Raw genomic sequence first — 7,543 nt, forward strand, 5'->3', positions numbered from 1 at the left:
CCTAATACTCTATTTCTCTCTAGAGTGTTGAAATATTATTCCTGAATGCTTGAATAGTCTGATCAATCATTCCTAATTCACTATCACTCTAATATTTGCTGACTATATGTGTATTGCCTTCACTTTCCCTTAAAGTAGTGTGATAATCTGTTTGAGTGGATTGAGTGGATTAAGCAGGTTGTCTAGGTTCTAAACCTGTTCTCTAACTTAAAGTTGCCCTCTAAACTTCTGTACTTTGTTCCATACAAAGTGTATCCATTCCTGATCTCAATAGTGTCTTACTATCATTATGTTACATAGATCATAATGGTTTTACATCCTGTAGATTGTAATTGTCATTCTGTAGCTTGAATATCTTGATTCTTACTATGTATCCTGAGTATATGTACACTAGTGCATCTGTTTGAGTGCCTGTAATACTTATAATATGTCTGATAGAGTGTCCTGAGTCTATTCTAATGAATCCTGACTGTCTGAAGGTGTATTTTGTAATGTAATACCTTATGTTCTCCTGAAACTATGTTCTGTACAATATATCCTTATAGTCTGAGCTGGTTCTAATGTTTCTGAACAATTCTTCATCATGAACTGAATAGTTTCAATACATAACATCCAATTGTACCTTATAGAACATTGTTCTATATAAAGTTCTTCAATCATACTCTGTACTGATTGTTTCTTCAATCCTGAAGCTGGAAATGTCTGTTCTAATGTTGTAGAATTAATATACCTGAATGACTGAACATTCTACTGGTCCTGAAAATGTCTGAAGCAGTTCTTCACTTTTGAATACCTTCCTGTACTGATTATAATCAACTGTGTATGTGTATGTCTGTGTCTTTCTATTGCTGTTAATGTATCTCCATGCCTGATGCTTACTCTGAAGTAGTATCATCTTATTCCTAATGTATATACACTTTGCCTTGCTTAATGTACTGATGTCTGTCTTCCAATGTGTGATGTAGTCTTCTAACTTAATAGAATACCTGTGTGAATCATTTGGATTAAAATATTTCTTAGTATCCAAGAGTAGTTGTATTTTATAGTCTAGTAATGCTTGATAGATTGTCCTGCTTGTACAGTTTACTATTTGCATCACCTTGTAAACCATAATACTATCTGACTGGTTATATTCTGATTGTCTAACATTCTCAGGTCCTTTCCTAATGTCCTGGTACACATTCCTGTTGTCTGTGAACAGCCTGTATTTCTTAAGAGCATTGTTTTGATTTGTAGCTCTAAGAATTAGTAGTAGTGTCTCTGAAGTTTCTATGTATACATTGCCTTGTGCCTGTAGTGTTTTAGATTCCTTGAAACAATAGTTGTATGTGTGTTTCCTAGTCCTTTCTATGTGCCATACATATCTGTAGTCTTGTAGAATCCTTTCTACACTGTATGCCTGTGCTTTTGAGTGTAAAATGTTATTATATACACTATATAATTGTCTATCTTAATATTTAGACTTCCTGTGATGTTTATTCCTGTACTGAATGCTTGTAGTACAATGCCTAAGTGCTATAGTCTTATAGGGTCTTGAATATACTGAATTTGCCCTTTCAAATGCATAGTTTACATGTCTGAACTTGTGTTCTGTTACTGAATCCTTAGTAGTACCTTCACAAAGTATCCAACTTAATAAAACATGTATATTACTGTTAGATATGTAAGAATCTGTGTCATAGTCTGTAATTGACTCTAATTCTATGTAGTTCTTACTGTCCAAGTTGTCTACTAACTTATCTAAAGTGGTGTAACCAATACTAACATTACTAGATGATAAACTATCATCCTGCACATTGTTTACTCTGATTGTATTGTGAGTAGGACAATTCCTGGCTAAGTGGTCATCTTGTTCACAAATGAAACATAGTCCTTTTACTCTCATTTTATCCAATTTCAATTGGGAATAATGTTTGAAACCTGTAGTGTATGTTCTCTGATGGTTTCCTGTTTTACTTTCATACTAGTCATTGTTCCTCAATGGATAATACAATTGCCTGGCCTTTCCTTTAGTGTTTGTGCTGCTTGTATGTATAGTATCCTGACTAGAGTCACTGTGGTCTGAATCATTACTTTCACTATCCTGTAGAGTGAATTAATTGTTTCCTGAATTATCAGAACTGTCTGTATACAAATAATCACTCTGAGAATCATTACTGTGTCCTTACAGATGGAATTGACATCTAGAATCTATATACCATTTGATTCCTATGGATTCATTTGCTTTCTCAATGCTTTTGAGCCTATCCTTAAAGATTGAATAATCTACAGTGTCTGGATTTAAGCAATCTAATTGTAATTGCCTCTAGTACTTGGAATTCAATCCATACCATGCCTGTCTAGTCAAATCTTGCTGAGAAATGTCTCCTAGATTCATTACTTTCATTTCTAGGTTATACAAAAAATTCTGAATGTTCCTATTACTTTGTTTCAAAGTGTTGAACTCTTTCTACAGTATTTCAGCAAAGTTGGAAGGGAAACAAAAGTCCATAAGTCCTCTAAAGAATTGAGCAAGTGTCCATCTATGCTTATGGTTCACAATCTTTTACAAATAGAAATTCATTACTTTTCCCTTAATAAAACCTAGCATTATCCCTACTTGGCTCTTAGGGAAATGATAAAGTCCTGATTGGTTCATGTACTGATTGACTTCAATAACAAACTTTGTGTACTTCTGTAAGTCTGGTTCACCTGAGTATACTGTAGGAGCTATTAGTTCTACACTACACATCTGTATCTTTAATTTGAGGAGTTCTTTGTTCTGTTTCTTCCTCAAGTGTTTCTTACACTTCTTGGTAGCTTCTGTATCACTCAAATCAATGTCTGACAGTTCAAATAAAGCATTACTTTGATTATTGTTATTGGATGAAGAGGAATCCGAATTATCACTGTCTGAGTCTGATCCTGAGTTGAAATTTCCCTTTCTCTGTATCCTAGAGCTCTGTATTGCTCTGTATGCATAGCTATTCTTTGCTAGGCTCTCTAAAGGTCTTACTAATGTGAATCTACCTTTCTGAACATTATTTGGTGCTTTACTATGCTTGTGTCCATTGTTTGTTCTTGAACTACTGCTTAAGCTATTCTTATACTTGCTACACTCAATATGTAGCTTTGAACTGTGTAGTTTGCTACACTCTGAATCAATATTGTTCTCACTAGTACCACTAGTGTATACCTTGCCTGGGACTGTTTTCAATTGTGAAGTATCACTATAGAATCATTTGTTCCTTTTATTTTTGCAAGGGATACTCTAATGTCCTGAAAAACTTAGTATTTCTATGTAAGACTGTATATATCCAGGTATTTCACTTTCTCTCTTATTCCTGGACCTGGCTAAAGTGTTGTATCTATTGTAGTAGTCCTGTACATTGCTCCTGTACAATGTATAGTTGATATCTACCATGTATAAGGTTAAACACTTGATTTTGTAGGTGTATACTTGGTTTTTACCCTCTGAATCAAGTACTGATCCTTATAGTTCCAATTTGTGTTCACTTTTGCTATCCTCAAAGTACTGTTCTGTCAATACAATGTCTGTTTTGCTTAGATAGTCTGAATTGATTTCACAATTGTATTGAATGTCTAGCAGTTCTGGTTTTCGTTCTATTCCTTATGTTTTGTGTTTTCATTTTACTTTACACTTTCCTTTTACTTTCTGTGAATGTGATCATTTGTCTGGACTCTTGAGTGTTTCTTCTACACTTTTAGATTGATAGTTCTGATCTCTATTGTCTGTAGGTACCTTAGCATGTCTAGCTTTTGTTCTATAGCCTGCCTGAAGTGTTTCACACTTTTCTGTTACTATACTATCAAGTCTGCTCTTGTTTGATGAAGGAGTTGCTTTCTCCTCTTCCTAATACATTCTATTAAACTTGTACATTCTCTTATTCAAATCTTCAATGTCTATCAAACTGTAGAATGGGCTGACATGTCCTATGTCTATCTCAATTGCTCTGGCTCTTACAATGTGTCTGAAGGTCTTACTTGCCTTCTGGAAATCTTGTTCCTCATCAGATCTCTGTAATTCCAATGCCTGGCTCTCCTAGCCTTGTCTGTTACTCTTGTCCTTTGAGTCCTGGCTACTTTCTTTACTACCTAAAAGGGTCTTAGGTGTCTCATTACCCTCTACATTACTGTTGTTAATGTGTTTCTGTTCTAAAGTAAGTGTACTCACTGGATACTTATCTACACTCTCACTAATACTGACTATATACACTCTGTAACTCTTGTACTAGCTTGTAAATTCCTCAATGCTTGCTGTTAGCTCTCTATATCAACTTAGTGAATCCTCAAACCAAATTGCCTGTCCTCTATCAAGTGAATCCTCAAACTCAGTAGCCTGAAATTGATTGAGCAAATCCTCAAGCTTAATTGCCTGTACTCAGTAAGTTGAATCCTCAAACTTGACCTTCTGTACTCAATTGAACAAATCCTCAAATCTAATCACCTAAGCATCTTTACTCTTTGTACTACTATTTGCTATTTCTGCAAGCCTAGTAGTGTGAGTACTTACTAGTTTCTACTCTACAGTACACATTTGACTAACTATATGTACTGGTACAATTACATACCTTAGTTCTATGTTATTAGTATGTACTAGTTTATTAGGGCACCTCCAGCCTTGTGTAGACAAGGACTTATCACCTGGAATAAGTTCATTAGGTTGCCTCCAGCCTACAAGGGACAAGGACTTACTTTCTAGTATGTTAGTATTGATATCCAGACTTGGGTACCCTCTGAGAATTGTCTGTCAAGGCTTGGCAGCCACATTGTAATTAATAACCAATGGGTAATCTTGTTGTCCATTGTCTGTAAACTTGATACACACTTGTTTGTTCCTTTTTACTGTCATGGATGCCTAGTCCTTGACCTATCCAATCAATGTGAACCTCTAGCATATCCAGCACTAGTCCATATTAATATGTGTTAATGTGTTCCAGAAGTGTTCCACAGTGTTCCAAAGTATTGTGAACCTACTAGAGGCCAATCTAGTAAGTAGTCTCTGTTTCTACTTGAAAATCATAACTTTACTCACTAAAAATTCCTGATAGGTACTAGATGATGAGGGAGACCTAGGGTTGATCAGACCCTTCAGTTCCTCAGTGTCTAGCAAGGTGTTTTGATGCTAGGTGGGTACAGTCAAAAATATGTAAGGAAACTCACTGTTCCTCACAAGAGAATTCTAATTACTCTTAGTTCACTCAACTACTGACTAGGATAACCTAGTACTCAAGCAAGGGGTTAGGGGAAAAGAATCCCCTTTACCCAGCAGTTGATACTGTCTTTTATAGGAGTATACATGTGTAGATACATGAGGAGGAAGTGTAACTAACTACAATGAGAATATATGTGCTTGTGGGTCCTACTGTACAATAATCTGACACAATCAGTAATGTAGTAATAATAAAATACAAACTAGTAAATCAAATCCTTACATTAATGAAGTTTAATTCACAATGGAATTTAGGATAAAAAACTGTCTTGTATTTATAGCCTTCTACCAATTCTTCAATTACAGACTTTTGAGCTTGAAAATCTGGCTAGTTAAACAGAATTTATTAACAGTAGTATACTGATTGTACTGATTTGTTAGCACACTTGAAACCTTTGTATTGTGTGCATTTTCCATCAACATTAATTCCTCATTCTATTTACTAATCAAATGTACATTACTCATCAGGCACTTGTTCTATATAAGGAAATAATTATATAATATATATTTAACTGAAGTGGCAAAAATCTTCAGGAAAAAATTCAAAATTTCACCAAATTGCATTTCTGTACATTTAGTACCAAAAAAAAAGTTTTTTTTTTTGGAAATAACTCACTTGAATCTCAATATTTTAAAAAATCAAAAACATACTTTTGTAGGTTAGATTAAGCTGAATATATCTATGTGGCTCAAATTTGCATTTTTAGGATACTGAGTATTGTATTTTGCTATTATTGTTTGTATTCAAATTAGGTTAGTCTGTCACATTACACTATGTCAAGTTTATACTTTCCTTACCTTACTGCCTTTTTCATAAGTATTGTCACACTTGATGATTCATTATTTTTTGTCACAAAAGTAAACAAAACAAAAAAATAACTATTTCTCACTCAATTCTGTACAGAATTCAGTAACTATTTAATATAAATTCATGTTTTTTAAATATGCTTCAAATAGATACTTTAATTATTAAATTTGAGCAAGATTTGACTGAGTTATAGTGAAAATACACTGTTTTTCATGTTTTCTTTGTTAGATATACTTACTTTACCAGTCCTAATCCTTAGGAATAGTAACAGAATAGAGTATAGAGGGTAAGACTTGTAGACTTGTAGTGTGAGAGGGTAGAGGAGTCCTACTTTAGTCAAGCTACAAGTGTAGCCTAGTAGACTAGTAGTAGAGTACTTCTAAGTACTAGGTAACTTAAGTTGATAAAACTATCTTTTGAGGGCCAAACTGGCCTCCTTATATACCTTTTGTTAGAGTAATGTTACTCTAGTGACTTTAGTAACTCTCTTCACTATTGTTCCCATAAAGTGGAGCTGGCTAATCCTTTAGACTGTATACTATACTGGTTTGTGTCTTCTATTAATCTGTTAACACTAGTTTGTGTCTTCTTGTATTCTAGATTAATCTTCTAATAACTCTTTTACTGTATTGTTATGTCTTTTATACTTCCTCTCATGCTTCTAATGACTTCTTATGAGTCCTCCTAACTAGTTATACTGTGTAAGCTGTGTAATACTTTTCCTATAAAGTAGAGCTCTCTATTGTTCTTATAACTCTGTCTGACTTGACCTGTACTTCCTGTACACTGTTTTGTAATACACTTTCTTATAAGGTAGAGTATTATGACTTCTAATGACTCCTTATGACTTCTGTAATATAAAAGGCTGTACTTCTGTACTACCCCTAGAACTTACAACCAAAGTTCTAGATTGTCTTATGTACACTCTAGAACTAACAACTAATGTTCTAGATCTTTCTCTAAGTCTTCTTTAATAGACTTAGTTTAGGAGACAATTATCCTTATTAACTTCTAGCCTTATCTTTGTGCTTCTGTATTCAATCATAGAACTTACAATCAAAGTTCTAGATTGCCTCATGTATTCCTCATGTTGTCCTCATGTTGTCCTCATGTTTATGACTTTATTACTTTTCTATCTATATGGGCAAAGTGTATAAAGGAGACTACTTTCCTATAGTCTCTCCTTAGAGCTCTCAGTTCCCTTTCCTTCACTAGTACTAGTCCTCTTTAAGTATAGAGCTTTAGAGTATTGGCTCTGGCTCTTTACTAGCTTTAATAGTCCTTTGTCTTTGTACAAAGTGTTCCTAGCTAGCTATATAGTTTCTCCTCAAGTAAGTATAATATTTTCCTTTTATCTCTTTAGGTTTTCTCCTAGTCTTTTCCTTTATACTTCTTGCTCTGAACACTATACTCTTTCCAGATCCCCTCTCTATACAAGCATTCTAAATGACTTGTCTTTAGTTAAGGTTATTAAGTAATACTGTGCTAGAGTATGTGTTTAACCTTAGAGAGATAAAGACCTT

The sequence above is a fragment of the Fomitiporia mediterranea genome (genome assembly GCF_000271605.1).
Source record: "Fomitiporia mediterranea MF3/22 unplaced genomic scaffold FOMMEscaffold_17, whole genome shotgun sequence".
Classification (NCBI taxonomy): domain Eukaryota; kingdom Fungi; phylum Basidiomycota; class Agaricomycetes; order Hymenochaetales; family Hymenochaetaceae; genus Fomitiporia; species Fomitiporia mediterranea.